Here is a 20750-nt window from a genome sequence, read left to right as displayed (position 1 = left end):
TGTTCAGTATGCTTGAAAAGTTAATGGCGGATGCTTACCCAAACCATGGCAGTGCCAGAGAGTGGGCTTGCTACATCACCTGGTATCCATTTTTAATTTCTGAGCAATTTCTATGGTGTTCTCTTATTCCTTTACATTTGACTGTATCTGTATGTCTTACCATCACACCCTTAGTAAACCTAAGAAATCGGATGTCAGGGTAATACTCTTTGCCATAAAGCATTAGCTTATCCATGGTTTTCCCAAAATACCATTTGCAGTCCCCCTATCCTGTTTCCAGCCAGTAATGGCATACACTGTGTTCATTTGCCTGGCCTCTTGTAATCTCTTTCAGCCTACAGTGGTATTTCTACCTGCTGTGATTAGAGTCTCAAGTGTACCTCCAGAAAGCTCACACACTGAAGACTGGGTCCTTAATGCAATTTTCAGAGGGACATTGGGGAAGTGATTGGCTCATGAGGATGCTGACAGGTTAATTCATTGGTGGATTCACAGTTAAGTGGATTGAAGGGAGGGGGAGAGCCTGGGAGGCAGTGCCTGACTGGAATGGGTCACTCAAGACACGACTTGACAGGTAACTGTGCTGGCTAGTTTGTGTGTCAAAAAAGGGGTGCACACCTGTAACCCCAGCATTCCTACAGGGCAGTGGAGATGGGAGTATGCACCAGAAGTTCGTGAGCCAGCTGACCTGGACTAAGCCATGTAACAGCAGATATAAGAGAACCCCGCTTCAACAAGGGGAAAGAGAGCTCGGCCTCCCAAAAGTTGTCCTCTGATGTCCACATGCATACCATGGCAGGTGCACACCAATACTCACACATAGACACACTTAAGATCTTTTTACATTCACATTAAATGTTTTTTGAGATTTATTTTTACTTCAGGTAAGTGGATATTTGACCTGCATATATGTCTGTGCACCAAGTTTGTACAGTGCTCATGGAGGCCAGAAGAGGGGTCAGATAGTCTGGAACTTTAGTCGCAGGCAGACATTGGCTGTTGCAGCCATTAGCTGCCACGTAGGCGCTGAGAATCATGCCCCGGTCCTCTAAGGGGACAGTCAGTGCTCTTAATTGTCGAGCCATCTCTTCAGCCCTGCATTTACATTTTTAAATATTTTAAAATCTAATTGTATCACTCCCCCTCTTCCCCTCCTCCAACTCTTCCTGTGTCCCTTCCCTCCACTCCCCTCCATGTATCCCTTCTTTCCCTCAAGGGGGCTAGGTCCTCTAACTCCAGATCCTGGAGATGTGATGCCCTTTTCAGGCCTCTGGACTGAATTCATGCGCAAAACCATACTCAGATACACATATACACATACTCAAAATAAAAAATAGAAACGTTTTAAAAAAGGGACACCTGGAAGCTGGCAGGGACCGGTGGGCACAGAGCCTGGGGTCTCTGAAAGGTAAATATGCACTCTGCCAGAGAGCTACGTCCACAGTGCCTCTGAGAGTTTTGTCTGTTTTAGAAATTCCATTTTTATTCATCTTTGGAAGCCTAGTAGACATTCTTGTAATGTTGTTCTCAGACACAGCTGTATTTATGTATCAGGGTGTGTTCCGTGATATCCCCAGTGAAGTGTGAAACCTCGAGTAGTTCTGTATCGTGTGCACTTTATACTCATAGTCTCTCTGGTATACACAAATCATTGGTCTTGTGCTTTACAGTCATTATTGGTAAAAACAAGGGTTCCCTAAATGCAAGCACTGTGATGCTTTGGCAGTCGTCATAGTAACGGTGATGGTTAAGTGACTGAGAAAAAGTAGTGTATACAGCATTGATACATTGTACCAAGAGGTGATTCGTATTCCCCCTGGGGAGGATGGAGCAGAGGCCATGACAGTTCACCACACCACTCAGATAAGCGAACTGGAAACATATGACTTGACTATTTCTGGCAGTTTTCATTTTGTATTCTCGGATGGTACTTGAAATTTCAGAAAGTGAGACCACAGATAGAAGAAGGCCCACTATGTCTGTATTGCTATATTATCTCCCATCATGCAATTACAAAACAAAAACCCAAAACCATGGAGGGCCAGGGAAATGGCTTAATGGATAAAGGAATCTGCCACCCCGTTGAATAACACAATTCAATACCACATTGACGTGTGGGGGTGTGCCCAAGAGGGGTGGAAACACATTCACAAAAAAGATTTCTCTAAGTGTGTTACTGGCCTGAATGTTCACTGTCAGTGTAGTAGAAAACGAATCACAGCATGTTCCTGCAATGGGCCACTAGCCAGCAGTAGAGAAGGGCTGCTGACACACAGTGAACCTCACACCCTGCCCAGTGGAAGAAACCAGAACCCACAGCACAATGCTACCCGGCTCCATCCTTTCAGGGGCCCCTCGAAAGGAGGCCAAAGTGATGGCAAATACAGAAAAGAGAAAGGTTTTGCTTGTTAGGGAAGGAATATCTGTGACAAGCATAGCAAGCTTTCTAAGGCATTTCAAAGAGAAATTAAGAAGCCGCGGGTAGGGGTTGGGGATTTAGCTCAGTGATAGAGCGCAAGGCCCTGGGTTCGGTCCCCAGCTCCGAAAAAAAGAAAAAAAAGAAGAAGCTGCGGGTATAGCAGTGTGTGCTTGTTATTTTCACACTCAGGATGCAGAAGCAGGGTTACAAGTTTGAGGCAAGCCTGTGCTAACATAGGACTCTGTTTCAAAACAAGAATATGTCAATAACAGTAGCCTGGTAGAGACCCCAGATTGGCTTAGTCTGGGGTAACTGGGGGTGCCTGCACACTGATTGGCTCCTAGGATGTTCCCGAGGGGCTCTCTCTGCATTTGGTCCTATACCTAAGGATGTCCATGTAGTTCTCATAATTGTCACCAGGTGGCAGTGTCGACCAGTCTGTCGGACTCCTGAGGCTGCTCCGTGGAGATCCTTGCCTCTGCAGCTCCGCGGCTCCACGGGGCCGGGTTTTTTTCATTGTTACCATCCGTCACTTTTAAGTAGATCGAATTATTCACCGATTGCCTATCTAATCCACCAGTCTCCGCGGGAAACGACTTGTCTGCTCATCTAGAACACATCTGCAGCTCTGGAACCCTAGGGCCTTGTAGTAGCAGAGTTCACAGATACTTGACAGATGGCACATGCGCAGTACAGAGCCCTGTGCAAGGGTTTGGAAAATCGGAGTGGGGGGGGGGGGGATCCCCCCTGCACTGTAACCTCAAGCTGCTCGGGAAGCAAAGGCAGAATGATCTCAAGTTCAAGGTCAGCCTGGGTAATATAGTGAGCCCCTGACTCATTTTTAAAAAAAAGTTAGAGATGGTCTGGCCATGAGTCTCAGTGATGGCGTACTTTCCTAGAGTAGCCATGTCTTCAAGTCGGACTCCAAAGCAGTGATGGCCACCCACACAAGACTGGCCCAGCAGCCTTCCATTGTGAACGGGGGACAGAAGCATGAAGTCCTATACCTCGCAGAGGGGCTGCAAGTACATAATGGTTGCTAGGAGATGGCAAGGCATATCCTTAGTGGTATAGTCACTGATAACGTTGCTCTTCCTCAAGTAAATGGCCCCCACCAGCTATTCATGGATGAAACACTAATTAAATGCAATGGGGCACACTCAAGGACAGTGGAGCAAGAAGGGGTGCTGTTTGGGAGAAGGGAGAAAGGCTAGGGGGAGGGACGGGGAGGAGGGGGATGAGGGAGGAATATGACCCATCAAAGTACAGTGTGTGTGTGTGTGTGTGTGTGTGTGTGTGTGTGTGTGTGAGCGAGAGAGAGAGAGAGAGAGAGAGAGAGAGAGAGAGAAAGAGAGAGAGATGCAATTGTTAAAGCCCAAACCAGAAAACACCAGTGGATGCATGATTTAAGAAACTGAAACATAGACATGAGACATGAAACCAAGGGTGTGTGTGTGAGAGAGAGAGACAGCCAGTCAGCCACGGACACACACACACACACACACACACACACACAGAGAGAGAGAGAGAGAGAGAGAGAGAGAGAGAGAGACAGAGACAGAGACAGAGACAGAGACAGAGACAGAGACAGAGACGGAGAGAGATTGTGACACTCAGTTGCGGTGGCTCACACCAGTAGGATATCCTGAAGAGGAGGAGGCAGGAGGATCACAAGTATGAGGCCCACTTGGACTGTATGATAGGACTGGTGAGTTGCCTCAGCAGTAAAGTCATCTCCCACCCAGTCTAACCATGTGAATTCTATCCCAGGAACCCACACGGCAGAAAGAGAATTGACTCCTCTAACTCTTCTTTACTTGCATGTGTGCAATATGGCATGCCCCCACCAAATATATAAACAATACAATAATTTTTAAAAGAACTTGTGAAAGAGTAAATAAAATTTAAAACAAAGCTGCAGTCTCCCTGCTGAAAGGCACACTTCCACAGTTCCCCTACTAGCTGCATCGAGACCTCTGGACTCCATAAGTAATTGCTGGCCTTTGTGGACCACATGCCATGTCCCCTGAACACATCTGATAGCTTTAAGATGTAGGGACTAATGCTATCTCAATTTTGAGGCCAAGAAACAGGTAGCCAGGGACTCTCTGTATCCAGTGCCAGGACAGCTTGGTCATGACTGACAGGGGCACAGCCAGGGCAGGGAGCTCTAAGGTGCTTCTGTCGAACCAGCTGGGAAAACAAAAGATACATAGCTGCCCAGCCCAGTGTTCTGTGTTCCGTTCCTAAAAATTCTTGAGAAGGTCCCAGTTCCGCAGTCCTCGGTCTTAGTGCGCCCAGGCCAGCCAAAGCAACAAAAGACCCTTTCAAACTCATCAACGTGACTGCCTAAGCATGAGCTGAAGAAGACACCAATAGACAGGCCAGTGCAGCTGGGAAGACCAAGAGTTACAGGCAACGAAGGGACGCTGAGAGCAGGAGAAAGCATTTTCCCCAGGGAAGAGCATGACGACTGGTTATCCAGTACCAAATGGTCAGCCCTGAAAACATGCAAAACAAATAACGTTATACAGACTGAGCAGGTTATATTTAGGAACATATGAGTATATATACATGGGCATGCAGTAACAATTAATGAAAAAGAGAGGCCATGAATTTGAAAGATGGCAAGGAGGTTTTAGAAGGAGGAAAGGGAAGAGAGAGATAATGTTATTGTGATCTCGAAATGAAAAAGCAAGCAAACAAGCCCTGAAAATAGAACTCGTTTCTCCCGTGTGCATTCTTAGCACAGCTTTGCACCCTGATCCTGTGAACAGTCCCTGCTGTGAGCATCTCATCTTTGTACTTAGGGGACCGGAGCTGCGGAAGCAACCCCTGTTCTCCTGTGCTTTCAGCCTGTGTTAGCGGCATCTCGGTTAAAGGAAGGTGTGCGTGTAGAATGGCCTGCTGAGTCTTGGCAAAATGAACCTGGAGTTATTTTTAGTTCTTTAATCCTCCCTTGCCTTATTATGTGGGAAGTCCTGTTCCCTGACAGACTAATTGCCTTTAAAAGACGCCCTTTTCCAAGGAGTGACTCCGGTCGCGCTCTTGGCTTTGCCCCTGCCACCCTCACTTTGTCCAGGGGTTCTTAAAAAGACCCCAAACCATAGCACTTTGGTTTAGCTTTGGAAACACACACACACATACTCCCTCTGTCTCTGTCTCTGTCTCTGTCTCTCTGTCTGTCTGTCTGTCTGTCTGTCTCTCTCTCTCTCACACACACACACACACACACACACACACACACACACACAGTCTTTGTCTCTGCCCCCCCCCATACCTTAACTGCTCCGGTTTCCATCACCCTCCCCTCCATCCCCCATGCACAGCAGGCTGTTTCTAGCACACACCTATAAGCTGCCTTTCTGAGCCTGGCAGGACCCAGCCTTTATCCACCAGTTTCCTGCAGTATCCAGTCTTCAAACTTCTTTCCATAGACACACCTAGGGGACTAGAGGTTGGGAGGCAGATCCAGCCCAAGTGGAAAGATGACCCTGCTTTCTCCCCTCCTTGTCAGAGAGGAAGGAGTTCTTGGGATCTTGGGAGGGACTCTAAGAAAGAGCCTGAGGGAACCTTTCTTGGGACCTCACATGAGGCAGTTGGCAGCAGCTCTTTTGGCTTTGTATGAAAGTGAAGCCTGAGGTGCTGTGTCTGGAAATGTTTTACAGTTTGGATCTTGAATGACCACCAAAGGCCCATGTGTTTAAGGCTTGATCCCTAGCCCACGGTACTGTTAGCTGTGGAGCCTTCCACATATGAGGCTGAGGAGAAGGAAGTTAAGCCATTAGGGTCATGTGCTCAAAGGGAATTTTGTGATTCTGGCCCCTCTTCACTCTTTCTTTGCTTCCTGGCTACCAGGAGGTGAGCAGCTCCCTCTGCCTTTCATGTGCACCGTGATGTGTACTATCTCACCGCAGGCTAAAAGTAACAAGGCCAAGGGACCCTAGACTGAGGTCTCCAAAACTGTGAGCCAAGGCATCCCTTTTATCTTTGTAAGCTGGTCTATCTCTGTTACAGGAACAAAGCTAACCATTGTACATGCCGTCCTGCCAGCCTGCTCTGATTGCTTCCAAAGACTAACACTGCGCAGAGACACACCCTCTCAGTGGTGTAGCCACAGATCAGCTGCCATGCTCCTGTGATTAGCCTTTCCCCTGTAAACAACTCCAGAGACAGTCATAGGTTAACAAACAACGAAACAAGGCACGGAAGTAGAGGGGAAGCTAGTTGGGAAGAGGAAACGATGTGTGTGTGTGTGTGTGTGTGTGTGTGTGTGTGTGTGTCTGTCTGTCTGTCTGTAGGGGAGAATATAATTGGCCGTGAGTATGATAAATAAAACATGTACGACTTCCTGTGTTTACCGGGAGTCCCACACCCACGGATCCCGGCCCGCAGCAGCTCTCTGCTCCCAGACCCCGTGGGAGAGAGACCTCACCGCCTGGTCAGGTGGGCACTCCTGAGGCTGCAGAGCAGAAGAGACCACCAACACTGCCCACCCCTGCCCACATCCCAGGCCCAAGAGGAAACTGTATGCGGCCTCTGGGTTCCCGTGAGGGAGGGCCCAGGAGCGGCAAGACCCCTGCGCCTGAGACACCCCCGGAACCTGAAGGAACAGACCAGATAAACAGTTCTCTGCACCCAAATCCCGTGGGAGGGAGAGCTAAACCTTCAGAGAGGCAGACACGCCTGGGAAACCAGAAGACACTGCACTCTGCACACATCTCGGACGCCAGAGGAAAACACCAAACGCCATCTGTAATCCTGGTGCACTGAAGCTCCCGGAAACGGCGGCGCAGATCTTCCTGGTTGCTGCCGCCGCAGAGAGCTCTTGGGCAGCACCCCGCGAGCGAACTTGAGCCTCGGGACCACAGGTAAGACCAACTTTTCTGCTGCAAGAAACCTGCCTGGTGAACTCAAGACACAGGCCCACAGGAACAGCTGAAGACCTGTAGAGAGGAAAAACTACATGCCTGAAAGCAGAACACTCTGTCCCCATAAGTGGCTGAAAGAAAACAGGAAAACAGGTCTACAGCACTCCTGACACACAGGCTTATAGGAGAGTCTAGCCACTGTCAGAAATAGCAGAACAAAGTAACACTAGAGATAATCTGATGGCGAGAGGCAAGCGCAGGAACCCAAGCAACAGAAACCAAGACTACATAGCACCATCGGAGCCCAATTCTCCCTAAACAAACATGGAATATCCAAACACACCAGAAAAGCAAGATCTAGTTTCAAAATCATATGTGATGATGCTGCTGGAGGACTTCAAGAAAGACGTGAAGAACTCCCTTAGAGAAACACAGGAAAACATTAATAAACAAGTAGAAGCCTACAGAGAGGAATCGCAAAAATCCCTGAAAGAATTCCAGGAAAACATAAATAAACAAGTAGAAGCCCATAGAGAGGAGACACAAAAATCCCTGAAAGAATTCCAGGAAAACACAATCAAACAGTTGAAGGAATTAAAAATGGAAATAGAAGCAATCAAGAAAGAACACATGGAAACAACCCTGGATATAGAAAACCAAAAGAAGAGACAAGGAGCTGTAGATACTAGCTTCACCAACAGAATACAAGAGATGGAAGAGAGAATCTCAGGAGCAGAAGATTCCATAGAAATCATTGACTCAACTGTCAAAGATAATGTAAAACGGAAAAAGCTACTGGTCCAAAACATACAGGAAATCCAGGACTCAATGAGAAGATCAAACCTAAGGATAATAGGTATAGAAGAGAGTGAAGACTCCCAGCTCAAAGGACCAGTAAATATCTTCAACAAAATCATAGAAGAAAACTTCCCTAACCTAAAAAAAGAGATACCCATAGGCATACAAGAAGCCTACAGAACTCCAAATAGATTGGACCAGAAAAGAAACACCTCCCGTCACATAATAGTCAAAACACCAAACGCACAAAATAAAGAAAGAATATTAAAAGCAGTAAGAGAAAAAGGTCAAGTAACATATAAAGGCAGACCTATCAGAATCACACCAGACTTTTCGCCAGAAACTATGAAGGCCAGAAGATCCTGGACTGATGTCATACAGACCCTAAGAGAACACAGATGCCAGCCCAGGTTACTGTATCCTGCAAAACTCTCAATTAACATAGATGGAGAAACCAAGATATTCCATGACAGAACCAAATTTACACAATATCTTTCTACAAATCCAGCACTACAAAGGATAATAAATGGTAAAGCCCAACATAAGGAGGCAAGCTATACCCTAGAAGAAGCAAGAAACTAATCGTCTTGGCAACAAAACAAAGAGAAGAAAAGCACACAAACATAACCTCACATCCAAATATGAATATAACAGGAAGCAATAATCACTATTCCTTAATATCTCTCAACATCAATGGCCTCAACTCGCCAATAAAAAGACATAGATTAACAAACTGGATACGCAACGAGGACCCTGCATTCTGCTGCCTACAGGAAACACACCTCAGAGACAAAGACAGACACTACCTCAGAGTGAAAGGCTGGAAAACAACTTTCCAAGCAAATGGTCGGAAGAAGCAAGCTGGAGTAGCCATTCTAATATCAAATAAAATCAATTTTCAACTAAAAGTCATCAAAAAAGATAAGGAAGGACACTTCATATTCATCAAAGGAAAAATCCACCAAGATGAACTCTCAATCCTAAATATCTATGCCCCAAATACAAGGGCACCTACATACGTAAAAGAAACCTTACTAAAGCTCAAAACACACATTGCACCTCACACAATAATAGTAGGAGATTTCAACACCCCACTCTCATCAATGGACAGATCATGGAAACAGAATTTAACAGAGACATAGACAGACTAAGAGAAGTCATGAGCCAAATGGACTTAACAGATATTTATAGAACATTCTATCCTAAAGCAAAAGGATATACCTTCTTCTCAGCTCCTCATGGTACTTTCTCCAAAATTGACCATATAATTGGTCAAAAAACAGGCCTCAACAGGTAGAGAAAGATAGAAATAATCCCATGCGTGCTATCAGACCACCACGGCCTAAAACTGGTCTTCAATAACAATAAGGGAAGAATGCCCACATATACATGGAAATTGAACAGTGCTCTACTCAATGATAACCTGGTCAAGGAAGAAATAAAGAAAGAAATTAAAAACTTTTTAGAATTTAATGAAAATGAAGGTACAACATACCCAAACTTATGGGACACAATGAAAGCTGTGCTAAGAGGAAAACTCATAGCGCTGAGTGCCTGCAGAAAGAAACAGGAGAGAGCATATGTCAGCAGCTTGACAGCACACCTAAAAGCTCTAGAACAAAAAGAAGCAAATACACCCAGGAGGAGTAGAAGGCAGGAAATAATCAAACTCAGAGCTGAAATCAACCAAGTAGAAACAAAAAGGACTATACAAAGAATCAACAGAACCAAAAGCTGGTTCTTTAAGAAAATCAACAAGATAGATAAACCCTTAGCCAGACTAACCAGAGGACACAGAGGGTGTGCCCAAATTAACAAAATCAAAAATGAAAAGGGAGACATAACTACAGATTCAGAGGAAATTCAAAAAATGATCAGATCCTACCACAAAAGCCTATATTTAACAAAACTTGAAAATCTGGAGGAAATGGACAATTTCCTAGACAGATACCAGGTACCAAAGTTAAATCAGGAACAGATAAACAATTTAAACAACTCCATAACTTGTAAAGAAATAAAAGCAGTCATTAAAAGTCTCCCAACCAAAAAGAGCCCAGGTCCAGACGGGCTCAGTGCAGAATTCTATCAGACCTTCATAGAAGAGCTCATACTGATACTATCCAAACTATTCCACAAAATTGAAACAGACAGAGAGCTACCGAATTCCTTCTATGAAGCCACAATTACTCTTATACCTAAACCACGCAAAGACCCAACAAAGAAAGAGAACTTCACACCAATTTCCCTTATGAATATTGACGCAAAAATACTCAATAAAATTCTTGCAAACCGAATCTAAGAACACATCAAAACAATCATCCATCAAGATCAAGTAGGCTTCATCCCAGGTATGCAGGGATGGTTTAATATACAGAAAACCATCAACGTAATCCACTATATAAACAAACTGTAAGATAAAAACCACATGATCATTTCATTAGATGCTGAGAAAGCATTTGACAAAATTCAACACCCCTTCATGATAAAAGTCGTGGAAAGAACAGGAATTCAAGGACCATACCTAAACATAGTAAAAGCCATATACAGCAAAAGTAGCTAACATTAAACTAAATGGAGAGAAACTTGAAGCAATCCCACTAAAATCAGGGACTAGACAAGGCTGCCCACTCTCTCCCTACTTATTCAATATAGTTCTTGAAGTTCTAGCCAGAGCAATCAGACAACAAAAGGAGGTCAAAATACAGATCAGAAAAGAAGAAGTCAAAATATCACTATTTGCAGATGATATGATAGTATATTTAAGTGATCCCAAAGTTCCACCAGAGAACTACTAAAGCTGATAAACAACTTCAGCAAAGTGGCTGGGTATAAAATTAACTCAAATAAATCAGTAGCCTTCCTCTACACAAAAGAGAAACAAGCCGAGAAAGAAATTAGGGAAACGACACCCTTCATAATAGACCCAAATAATATAAAGTTCCTCGGTGTGACTTTAACCAAGCAAGTAAAAGATTTGTACAATAAGAACTTCAAGACACTGAAGAAAGAAATTGAAGAAGACCTCAGAAGATGGAAAGATCTCCCATGCTCATGGATTGGCAGGATTAATATAGTAAAAATGGCTATTTTACCAAAAGCGATCTACAGATTCAATGCAATCCCCATCAAAATACCAATCCAATTCTTCAAAGAGTTAGACAGAACAATTTGCAAATTCATCTGGAATAACAAAAAACCCAGGATAGCTAAAACTATCCTCAACAATAAAATGACTTCTGGGGGAATCACTATCCCTGAACTCAAGCAGTATTACAGAGCAATAGTGATAAAAAACTGCATGGTATTGGTACAGAGACAGACAGATAGACCAATGGAACAGAATTGAAGACCCAGACATGAACCCACACAGCTATGGGCACTTGATTTTTGACAATGGAGCCAAAACCATCAAATGGAAAAAAGATAGCATTTTCAGCAAATGGTGCTGGTTCAACTGGAGGTCAACATGTAGAAGAATGCAGATCGATCCATGCTTATCACCCTGTACAAAGCTTAAGTTCAAGTGGATCAAGGACCTCCACATCAAACCAGACACACTCAAACTAATAGAAGAAAAACTAGGGAAGCATCTGGAACACATGGGCGCTGGAAAAAATTTCCTGAACAAAACACCAATGGCTTATGCTCTAAGATCAAGAATCGACAAATGGAATCTCATAAAACAGCAAAGCTTCTGTAAGGCAAAGGACACTGTGGTTAGGACAAAACGGCAACCAACAGATTGGGAAAAGATCTTTACCAATCCTACAACAGATAGAGGCCTTATATCCAAAATATACAAAGAACTCAAGAAGTTAGACCGCAGGGAGACAAATAACCCTATTTAAAAATGGGGTTCAGAGCTAAACAAAGAATTCACAGCTGAGGAATGCCGAATGGCTGAGAAACACCTAAAGAAATGTTCAACATCTTTAGTCATAAGGGAAATGCAAATCAAAACAACCCTGAGATTTCACCTCACACCAGTGAGAATGGCTAAGATCAAAAACTCAGGTGACAGCAAATGCTGGTGAGGATGCAGAGAAAGAGGAACACTCCTCCATTGTTGGTGGGATTGCAGACTGGTGCAACCATTCTGGAAATCAGTCTGGAGGTTCCTCAGAAAATTGGACATTGAACTGCCTGAGGATCCAGCTATACCTCTCTTGGGCATATACCCAAAAGATGCCCCAACATATAAAAAAGACATGTGCTCCACTATATTCATCGCAGCCTTATTTATAATAGCCAGAAAGCTATTATAATAATAGCTGGAAAGAACCCAGATGCCCTTCAACAGAGGAATGGATACAGAAAATGTGGTACACCTACACAATGGAATATTACTCAGCTATAAAAAACAATGACTTTATGAAATTCGTAGGCAAATGGTTGGAACTGGATATCATCCTGAGTGAGCTAACCCAATCACAGAAAGACATACATGGTATGCACTCATTGATAAGTGGCTATTAGCCCAAATGCTTGAATTACCCTAGATGCCTAGAACAAATGAAACTCAAGACGGATGATCAAAATGTGAATGCTTCACTCCTTCTTTAAAAGGGGAACAAGAATACCCTTGGCAGGGAAGAGAGAGGCAAAGATTAAAACAGAGACTGAAGGAACACCCATTCAGAGCCTGCCCCACATGTGGCCCATACATATACAGCCACCCAATTAGACAAGATGGATGAAGCAAAGAAGTGCAGACCGACAAGAGCCGGATGTAGATCGCTCCTGAGAGACACAGCCAGAATATAGCAAATACAGAGGCGAATGCCAGCAGCAAACCACTGAACTGAGAATAGGACCCCCATTGAAGGAATCAGAGAAAGAACTGGAAGAGCTTGAAGGGACTCGAGACCCCATATGTACAACAATGCCAAGCAACCAGAGCTTCCAGGGACTAAGCCACTACCTAAAGACTATACATGGACTGACCCTGGACTCTGACCTCATAGGTAGCAATGAATATCCTAGTAAGAGCACCAGTGGAAGGGGAAGCCCTGGGTCCTGCTAAGACTGAACCCTCAGTGAACTAGACTGTTGGGGGGAGGGCGGCAATGGGGGGAGGGTTGGGAGGGGAACACCCATAAGGAAGAGGAGGGGGGAGGGGGATGTTTGCCCGGAAACCGGGAAAGGGAATAACACTCGAAATGTATATAATTAATACTCAAGTTAATAAAAAAAAAAAGAGTCTTCGAGATTGCTGGCCTTTTAGATACTTCAGTAATAAAAACACAAAGTTGACATAAAACATTTTCCTTTCAGACAATATTCTTATACTAACAAATACCTTGGTACCACTATGTTGGTATTATTCTCTTACAGGTGATCTAAAAAAAAAAAACAAAAAACCATGTACATGTGTGAAAATTACCACAGTGAAACCCATTTAACCATAATTAATATATGATAATAAAACATTTTGAAAAGATTTTTTTTAAAAAGAGAAACACCTTTAAGTAGAACTATGGACTGGAGCGCAATTACATCATGAGAAGGGAGGTGCACCCAGGCAGATAGGGACTCCAGCACCCTAGGGCCCCACTCCGGATGGTATAGTCAGAGGTTTTGCTGGTGGAGAACTGTGGGTCAAGGGACAGCATATACTTGCACAGGGGAAGAGGCTTCAAAGACTGGGGTGTCCTGGAGACAGGGCCAGCCTCAGTGTAGCTGCCCCTGGTGGTGGACTGGGAGGTTTGCCAGCCTGTGAAAAAACCTAGCGCCTTCTACCAAGAGTCCAGGAGTCTGGGGGATGTCAAGAACTCCAGGCCTTACTCAGCCAGATTTATGTTTCTCTTGGGTCAGGGTCAGTGGTTGATGCCGGCGGATGGAGGGGAGGGAGGCACAGGTTTCTCCCGGGCTGTCCTAGCTCTTGAATCAGGTTAACAGATGAGTGAATGGTAATTAAGCATGCAAATGTAATGTACGTTGTTTCATGACACCAGAACCTTTAAAGGGAAATGAAGAGCCAACACAATTGGTGTGTAGGACTCTGCAGTTAGGAGTACTTATTTACTGCTCCTGCAGAGGACCTGGGTTCAGTTCCCAGCACCTGTATGGTGATAGCAAAGAGAGGGGCTCACAACTGCCTTGTAACTCCAGTTCCAGAGGATCTGATGCCCTCTTCTGGCTTCTGAAGGCTCCTGCATGCATGTGTTACACGATCATACACTATACACTCAGGCATGCACACTTGTTTTTTTGTTTGGGGTTTTTTTGGGGGGGTGGGGTGGGGAGGTCGGCTTTTCAGGATTGGGTTTCTCTGTGTAGTCCTTGCTGACCTGGAACTATTTCTGTGGACCAGGCTGGCCTTGAACTCACAGAGATTCTCTTGCCTCTGCCTCCCAAGTGCTGGGATTAAAGGTATTCACCACCACCATCACCCAGCCACAGATATTTTTTACAAGAACATGTTTTGTATGATATAACATTGAACAAGGTGAGGCAGTTGTGGGAAAGAGACTGTTAGTGGGGGATGGGAGTGTGGCTAAAGGAGGATGTGTGTAATTCAACAAAGTCATCTGTAGAGAATTCTCTGGGCCATGACTCCTCCTTGAAGTGTGTTCTTTCTTCCTAGCATGAAGAAAGCACCTTCCTCTCAGGCAGCATCTTGAGGAACAGAGAGATAAGTGTGCCTTACTTGTATCTGCTGTGCTTCAAACTGTCCTTGAGAGGATCCCACCCCCACCCCCACCCCCACCCCCACCCCCACCCCCACCCCCACCACCACCCCCATTAAAGCGGCATGCTGTGTCAATGGCATGCTCTACCACCCTTCCCAGGGAGTAAGGGTGTTTGGTGTGCATGGGTAATTCTGCTGAGACCCAGGGATCCAATTGACAGAGACATTGCTAGTCTATAATAACATGCAGCTTTAGGGACCCCACAGGACTAAGGAGCTGTGGCCCCTTATTGTTGTCTGGATGAGATTTGTATCCCAAAACTCCATTACTGAAAGATTGGTTTCTGGTGTGGCCTTCCTCTCAGGCAGCATATTGAGATTTTTCAAGGGGAGGTTCTTAGCAACTGCTTCCCACTGGGGTTTCCCATCGCATCCACTCTATGGTCACTCTCACAAGCATCTTTCCCATGACTCTATCCGCCATGATGTTACACAGCCAACGTGTCCTTGGCAGAGTCAGTGATGGGCTGATTAGACTGTTAGCCTCCAAAACTGCGAACGAAACGACTCTTGTTAAGAACTCAGCCTCAGGTATTTCATCACAGTAGCAGGATAATAAGGACTTCACTCCTGCTTTGCTATGCTTTAGTCTGAGAGTGTGCTCTTTATTTCTACCAATAGCTTGCTCTCCAGCACTAGTCCCATAGTCTCAACCCAGCGGTAAGAGAAGCTGTAACTACTTATCTTGACCCAAGTGGTCACCAGATGCTTGGAAGATAACTATTTTTTATTAATTTAAAAAATGTTTTATTATTGCTATTATTATTGATGTGCGTTTATGATATGTGCGAATGTGGCTGTGCACGTGGCTCAAAGGACAACTTTTGGGAGATAGTTCTCTCCTTCCATCCCTCTAACGTCTGACATGTTGATTCCTCCATGCTGGGGGCGTGTCTCCATCTCCACTGTTGCCATAGGAGTGCTGGGATTATAGATGTGTCCCCACATCTGGACTTACATGTATACCCCATGTTTCTAATTCAGGTTGCTCAGGGTCAGGTGGCCAGTGCTTTTACTCACTGAGCCACCTTCCCAGCCCAGAGATTTTTTTAAAAAGTTAATTAAATTTTTTTATGGTGCTGGGCATAGAACCCAAGGTCTTCTGTGTGTTGTGGAAATATTCTACTAGTGGGTCTCTTTCGGTGATTTTTTGAGACAATATCTTAGTTAAGGTTACGAAACAACACCGAAAAGCGACTTGGAAAGGGTTTGTCTGGCTTACATATCCAGAGTCACAGTTCAGTGAGGAAGCCAAGGCGGGGACTCAAACCAGGCAGGAGTCATGGAGGGTGCTGCTTCTTGGCTTTCTCCCCATGCTTGCTTAGCCTGTTTTCTGGTCAACCCAGGGGAAGCACCACCCACCATGGGCTGGGCCCTCCCACATCAATCACCGATCAAGAAAATGCTCCCCAGGCTCACCCACAGCCCAGTCTTGTGGAGCATTTGTCAACTGAGGCTCCCTCCTCTCCAGTGACAATGACATTGATGTTAGCTTGTGTCAAGATGACATAACACTAGCCAGCACAGACAGCTTCACTCGGTATCTCGGGATGAACTCACCCTCCTCCTGCCTCAGCCTCCCTTGGTGCTGGGATCACACACTGTGATCATACCACTGTGCCTGGGGCAGAACTTTAATGTGAGGACACAGTAGGCCTCAAGTGCTTTGAGTAGGACATGTTGTCCTCACATAGGAGCAGACTGTTTTTCATAACGATGCAGACAAGCAAGCACCTGAACACTTGAACCCCAGAACAGGCAGTGGTTGGCCTGGACCCGCTGGACAGGGCACAGCCTGGTGAGGTACCAGGGTATAGCAGATGCTGCTTCTTAGCCTTGAGGATTTCCTTTGCTAGGAAGAATCCTAAAGGGAACCCCAGCAAGGCCCCTGTGAACAGAGTACCACAGGGAGTGTAACACCCACCCATCCACTCAGAACCATATTAGAGACTGACTTGGTTGAACCTGAATCCTTCAGCTGACTCTGAAAGCTCAAAAATTCTGCCTCCAGAATCCCTGTCTAGATCTTCTCTGCCCTGGCTTCCCGGCAGGCCCTGGGGCCAAGGCCTTCTCCCTGCTGCTTGGGCTCTGCATTGCCCTTTGCTTCTTAGCCTCTCCAGGCCGCCTGCTACCTGCTGAGGCTTGCCCATGCTGGGGCTCTGGTATCTGTACTCACCTGCTTATCTAGTTCCTGCTGTGCCAGGCAGCTGCCACCCCATTTTGCCAAATTTCTGTGCATCCTTGAGTGGCCACCCATCGCCTTGCACTGATTTGGAAGTGATTTGTGTGTCTGGCCACTATATCCTAAGCTTACTCCCCGACTTGGCTCAGCTCATGCTCTTCCTCTCCAGATTCTGTCCGCCGCCCCTTCATTTGGGGACATACCTTCCTCACCCAAGTGCATTCCTGGACATCCAGATGCCACCTCTTCTGCCATCTTGCAGCCAGGCCCACCACGCTCCCCCTCTGTGCACCTACCCAGCTTCCACCCCAAAACTTGACCTTGAAGCCAGTCTTTTTGTTTACTCTCCTGTGCCATTGGGACCAGGAGGACCTGGTTGTGAGACCCAAGAACTTGTCCCTGTTTCCCTGAGCTCCTCCTCATCTGGGAGGACCATGCTTCCTTGCCCTACCTCAACACAGACAACGGGGAGAGGGGGGGCTTTCTTCTCAGTCTGTGGAATTAGCTGGAGATCTGTAAAGCCGGAGGCCAATCCCCAGAGGTCAGCAAGATCGAGCTTCTGTTTTACTCTTGGGAAGTTGAGGATCTTGTGGTTAATGGGGGCAAAGGTATGTAGTGAATAAGCCCGCCATAGGAGGTCAAGGCCAGCTTGGACAGAGTGGGTTTGAGTGCACCACACCCAGCTCCCTGAGTGACAAGCAAAGGACCAGGCACATGGAAGTGTCAACTCTAGCCCCAAGCAAAACTCCCTTGTGTTTACACAAGTTTGGGTTTCTACTACCAGGATGTAAGACAGGAGAAAGACTTAGCAATCTGCTACTATTTGACTGCCTTCTCTTCAGAGTCCAGGCATTAAAACCTAGTAGCTAGTGGGAAGGTGTTGAAGATGGGGCTCCAGGCTCAGTTGGCAGTGTTTGCCCTGTGTTTGAGAAGCACTAGGCTTGATCCCCGGCACGTCAAAACTGCTGTCAAAAACTGGACAAGGTGGTACATGCCTAGCATCCCAGTATTCAAGGGCGGAGGCAGGAGCTGCGGAAATCCAGTGTCATCCTCTGATACAAAGTAAGTTGGAAGTCAGCCTGGAATATATGAGATCCTGTCTTAAGGGGATCGGGGAGAGGGACTGGAGAGATGGCTCAGCAGTTAAGAGCACTGGCTGCTCTTCCAGAGAGGTTCTGAGCTCAATTTCCAGCACTCACATGGCAGTTCACAACTGTCTGTAACTCCACTTCCAAAAGATCCATGTCATCTTGTAACTTCCGTGGGCATCAGGCATGTGTGTGGTGCACAGATATGCCTGTAGGCAGAAATAACCATACACTTGAAACGAAAATAAATACCTTAAAATTTAAATTAAAAGTAAAAAGTGAAACCTTTAAGGAAAAATGAAGGATCTCGATCAGGAATGGATGAAGCCCTTATAATAAGGGTCTTTAGGTTAAACAGGGCTTAACCAAATAATAATCAAAAGAGTATTCAAGGGAGCCAGCGGCCCTTGGGCGTCTCCTGTGGGGTCACACAGCGATGATGCTCACATGCTGCCCAGCACACAGACACCCTGGGAGTGACATGTAGATGAGACGTTGGAAATGACATGGATTGGATAGTTTCACCATGCCCCACCCCATGGCAAAAACTCCTCCTCCTCTCCGAGCTATGGCAGGATAGAGCTGTTATATACTGTTTCCAGAGCGCCTGGGACTCTGGGCAGCCTTAAGAGCAAGTTTTAACCAAAGGGATAAAGGTTTGGGAGCAACCTTCAGAAGGTTGTTTAGAGGAATTTCCTTCAATCAGGAGAAAGCTCAGCCCCTCGAAGCCTGGAATGTGACAGCAATGACTGCAGAATGTGTGGACAATTTTCTCCATGAAGCAATCTCGAGTTAGACACAGAAATGTGTCCTTCACACTTCTCTAGCTGAGAGGTCCAAGGTCAGGATGCCACCATAGAAGACCAGATAGGAGTGGAAGAAGGTGCTTCTGTGGCCACCCACAGTGGGCTTCCCTGCGGTTTCACTGCCCCACCCTTTGCAATGCCCTTCCCCACCCCATACCTTGCTTGCTTTCTCTTCTCTTCTATACCTGTAGGCACTGGGCCTGAAACCTGGTGCTCTGATGACTTAGTCGTAGGGTCAAGGGTGCCAGCCTGTTGCATATAGAAAGAGCAGTGTGCGGATGGTCAGGGTAGGAATAGAGTCTTGACGGTCCTTCCACACGGTGGAAAGCTCAGAGGGGAGGGAAGAAGGGTTGCCTTGTTCCCTCAGGTAAGGGCTGCTCCTGGGAAAAGGGCCTGTGGTACCCCAGCTCTCAGTCCTTCTATCCCACCAGAACTCCCCAAACCCTGAATCCTGACCAAGGAGAATCTCATTTGGGGACTCTGAGGGTGATCCTGACATCAGTAGGCAGTTCTGATGGGCAGCTTGGTGAACTCTCCAACCCTTCCATGGCCACCATGCCTTCTCTCTGCTCTCGTCCCATCCTTTCTGTCTGGCTGAGCAGCCATAGTCCCTACCCCCAAAGAATCTGCCCCTCAACTAAGGATGTGGAGGGCTTTCCTGGGAATAACCCAGGAAAGACAGGTGGGCCTGCGGGAAAGAGTACCTTTGCCACTGTCTGTGGTCCCAACAGCATAGAATTTCTTTGTTTTCTTTTCTTTTGTTTTGTTTTTGAAATAGTTTATGTAGCTAAGGCTAGCCCTCAACTCACAATGTAGCTCAGAGTGACCTTGAACTTCTGATTTTCCTGCTCTGTATTGGGATTACTTGTAGGAACCACCACGCCCAGCTGTAACAGCTGACATTTCTTTAGGTAAAGGCATGTAACCCCTAAAGCCTCTCCAGATTTTTATATCACTCTCTCCCAAATGTTTGGGGGCACAGACAGCTGCACAATTCACACACTACATTGTCCCTCTCAGGGGAATGTGCCCACACTTTGTGTTTTGAGATGCTTGTATTTAGGTGAACAGTAATTCTGCATCAGATAAGTACATCTGTCCCAAGAAGACCCTCATTTGTGTGTGTGTGTGTGTGTGTGTGTGTGTGTGTGTGTGTGTGTGTGTGTGTGTGCACGCGCGCATATGTATGCATCTGGGATATCTGCTATAGTAGATGCTGGATGGTCTGTTGGCAGGGGTGGGAAGTGGGCCTAACAACTTCAAACTCATCTCAGCCTGCAGAGGGCAGTAGCTACAAGAGAAGGGAAGGGCTTCTGGGAGTCATGCCTGTCCTCACCAACTGGGGCTGTGACCCAGGCTTGGTGGCTGCCAGGTATGTGAATGGATGTGAGTGCTGGATGAGAGAAGACAGGTGAGGTCAGATACCAACTACATCCTTCCTGCCCTCGCTCTGACACTCAGGTAGCCCCTGTCCAAGCATCCTCTCCAGGCTTAGTGCCTTTGACCCTGCCTATACCCTGCCACATCTACTCACAGTTATCTATGGAGAGCACTCAAACTGCAGGATTGAACTGCACAGGAGGACAGCCCTGGCTCTGTGGCCTGACCGATGACATCTCAGCCGACTAGTATTACAGAGTTGTCTTAGGTGTCTCACCTCATTACTGACTCTGGATCGTGGTCAGCCAATCCATTATAGACTCTGTCTCCACAGACAGTAGAATCTAGAATCTAGGAATCTGTGGTTTGGGCGTTCTGTTTCTCAGGCCTCTATCACTGCTGTGTGTTTGAACCTATCCTTCCAGTTGGTCAGGATTCTTTGAGACTTTTGTCATGCCATCCGGGTCTGTCCAGTCCCATCCCCCAACCCCCATCCATTTGTGTAATTAGCCGTT

At 46.1% G+C, this 20750-nt stretch overlaps 1 long non-coding RNA gene across 2 annotated transcripts; it reads right to left on the bottom strand.

Moving 5' to 3' along the window:
* Positions 1-14494: 14494 nt before the first annotated feature.
* Positions 14495-20560, bottom strand: LOC108350458 (uncharacterized). Of its 2 annotated transcripts, none has more exons than XR_015684597.1 (4): positions 20513-20560; positions 19013-19104; positions 18161-18258; positions 14495-14706 (listed from the first exon to the last, which is right to left on the bottom strand). It is a non-coding gene; the product is annotated as an uncharacterized LOC108350458 (long non-coding RNA). The 2 variants fall into 2 exon arrangements; XR_015684596.1 differs by lacking the exon at positions 14495-14706 and adding an exon at positions 17511-18040.
* Positions 20561-20750: the final 190 nt, after the last annotated feature.

Source organism: Rattus norvegicus, chromosome 3 (genome assembly GCF_021556685.1).
Source record: "Rattus norvegicus strain SHRSP/BbbUtx chromosome 3, alternate assembly SHRSP_T2T, whole genome shotgun sequence".
NCBI lineage: Eukaryota > Metazoa > Chordata > Mammalia > Rodentia > Muridae > Rattus > Rattus norvegicus.
The sequence above is the reverse complement of the archived record's forward strand: the minus strand, read 5'-3'. Positions and strand labels throughout refer to the sequence as shown.